Genomic DNA, 3,235 nt, shown 5'->3' with positions numbered 1-3,235 from the left:
ATTTGCTCTACAGTTCAAGTGACCACACCAGTTGATCTAGGACCCCTCTCCTCTTCAACTAGATTTTCATTTAACCTCCTTATCACTGTTTCAGCCCCAAGGCTGGCATTTTTCTCAGTGTTGTGAGTCTCAGTTCTCTCTGGGAATTCGAGGTAAGCTTGGCTTACTCTTTGCTTTTAGCCCCTCCCCTCACAGTTTCTGCTGTGGCTTCCTCCTTCATTCTGTTTTCTCTCCATCTCCCTCTCACCATTCAGAAATTCAGTTAATCTCTCCTCCATTGATTTTGTCCCTACTATTCTCTCAGTCATGGTTGGCTTCCACCTTTTTCACTCTTTTACTATAATTTATTGGGTTCTGAGGAAGTTCCAAGAGGAGAAAAATCTATGTGGTCAGTCTGCCATCTTGAACCTGAAAAATATAAATGCCTTAAAGAGATACAAGACGAGATTAAGTACAACAGCTTTTCTCTTTTTTCCTGCAGTAATTTTGTGATAGATACAACGATGGATAATTTCACTGTTTATTTACATAGCAGGTTTTTCAGGTAAGTTTCATTATCTACCATATTACTAAAGGGGGAAGAAAAATTGAAAAGTTAAATAATTTGAGGCTGCATCATTCTTTTGCAAAGAAAAATGCCAAGATATAGCCAAGGATCTGACTCCAAATCCATCCCTCCACTCTAAAACAAGTTATACAACGCTTTTTAAATTGTAGAACTCTTTTCCAGAGATTTCCCTGCTTACTGTCACCTCCTAAGCTGTTAATAATTATACCTTATATTTACATAGTGATTTACAATTTACAAAATACTTCCATATAATTTTATTTGATTCTGATAATTGTCTTGGGAGATAGGTATCACGAGGGAATTGATGGAAATCAAGTATTTTCTCAAGTGGGCAAACATCCACCAAGTGGGAAAGCTGACACTTGAGCCAAGGTATCAAACTGAGGTCTTCCAATTCCTTCCATGCCCATTGTTCTAGCACTGATAACACAGGCAGAGCATCCATTATGTGTTTTGCTGATTTGACCCAAATTGAGATTATCAGGACCCTCCAGTATTTTCACAAGCCTGCCAAGTAAATTTGAATAATTATTAGGCTCCATTTTTTATCTTGACACCAAGTCCTTAGCTTTCCCTCCTCATTATCTGTAAGAAATAATGGCAGGTCTTCATACCTAATTTTTGCCGCAATTCACACCCTTATCATTTCTTGCCTGAATTACTACACCAGCTGCCTATCTAGTTTGCCAGCCAGTATCCAATCCATCTTCCATACAGCAGACATATTCATCTCTCAAGATGCAAATCTAATAACGCAAATCTCATTTCCCACCTCTCCTTAATGTGCTTCCTTTTCCCCTGTGATGAGACCTACGTAGTTCTTTGCTCCCTTCTGCCCTCTTCTTCATCTAGTGAACTCCTACAGATCTTTTAAAAAGCCTTCCTCTGCCCCAGGCATTTTCCCGTGCTCCAGTTTAAAAGCTCATCTCTGTTTAGTTTTTATACTGCACTGTTGAAGCCCACCAACCAGACCACCAGGAACACACTTGTAGTCGAACAAAGTTGGGTTTATTAACTTGTTTCAACAATGGCGGTCACGCAGTATAAGAAACTGCAGGATGTCTCCATGAGAGGATGTTAGGAGGGGTCTGTTCTAGGATTTGGGCTTGAATTAGTTGATTTTGGAGAGAATTAAAGGAAGTAGGGGTCTCTTCTGGATTGGGTACTATCTGTAACAAATTTCTACAAACTTAGTGGCCTAAAACAAAACAAATTTCTTCTTGCAGTTTTGGAGGTCAGAAGCTCAAAATGGGTTTTAGCGAGCTCAAATCAAGGTGTACGTGGGCCTGCAGTCACTGTGGAGGCTGTAGGGGGAATCTGTTTCCTCGGCTTTTCCAGATTCTAGAGGCTGCCCCAATTTCTTGGTTTGTGCTCCTCTTCCTCCATCTTTGAAAACGGTAGCATAGCATCTTCGAATCTCTCACCCTGATTCGGACTCTGACCCTCCTGCCTTCCTCTTTGACTTATAAGGATTTTTTTGATTACACTGGGCCCGCCCAGATAATCCAGGATAATCTCTCTACCTCAAGACCAGTGGATTAGCAAACTTAATTCCCTCCTCCCATGTAATAGAACATATTCACAGGTTCCAGATCAGAACGGTGACATCTTTGAGGAACCATCAGTCTGTCTCCCACAGGTTCTATAAGAAAGCAGGCCTAATTCTATGATTGGGCGTTTGAACAATTTTTATTTAGGAGGCAGAACAAGGCTAAAGTTGTTATTGGTAAAGAGGCAGCAACCGCTGAAGAGGTTTAGTCATTTCTGTGGTTTGAACAGTGTTCTTGTTTTCATCTGTTCTTAGACATGATTATAGAGTAGTCTTGTTTTTGCCTCACTCCATCATTGTCACAGACTGACCTCATCTGATTTGATGTTCTGGAGATGGTGGATGGGAAGTAGGGAGTGCTCTGGTTTACCACTAGTCTTGTCAGGGCTGCTGTTCAGTTTTCTCACCATCGTTAATTGTCAGGTCAGATTCTTTCACTATAGTGTGTACCTTGTAAGTTTCTTGAAGACAAACACCATATTTTACCCAATGCTGTACACCAATGCTGTATCCCAGATACTTGAGAAACATTTGCTGAAGTAATATAATTATTTAAAATCTTAGAGAAAAAGCCTAACCTCTTGTTACTTAAACTATGGTCAGCATACAAGAAACATTGCTGTAACCTGGGAGCTTGTTCAAAATACAGACTTTGGGGCTCCGCCTCTACTAAAATAGACTCTGCACTTTGACGAGGTTCTCAGGTGGTCTGTGTGCACATGAAATTTGAGCACTGGTTCAGTCCTGCTGATTCTTATCCCAAACAAAGTAGAGAGGAAGCTACGTCTCACTGTTGATTTTTAAAGTGTTGATAAAATGGCATTAACATTTTCAGCAAAAAAGGAAAGTTTAAAAAAATTATTTTTCCTGTAACTTTGTTCTATTTTTTATTGCTATCTATAGAAAAATAGTTATGTTTTTCATTTTCGTTGAGGCTGGAGGAAAAGCACTTAAAATTGCAGTGGGAGAGCTTTCTCTTAGATGAATGGAAATATTTTCTTGATTCTAGGGCTTGCCATGCAGAGACCTCTTGGGATATTCTACAAAACTCCTGAACGTGTTGAGTACAGTTGTCTCTGAAAAACCCTATTATTTCGCAGAGACCAATTCCTTTT

The sequence above is a fragment of the Equus przewalskii genome, chromosome 27 (assembly GCF_037783145.1).
Source record: "Equus przewalskii isolate Varuska chromosome 27, EquPr2, whole genome shotgun sequence".
Lineage (NCBI taxonomy): Eukaryota > Metazoa > Chordata > Mammalia > Perissodactyla > Equidae > Equus > Equus przewalskii.
This window is presented reverse-complemented; position numbering follows the sequence as displayed.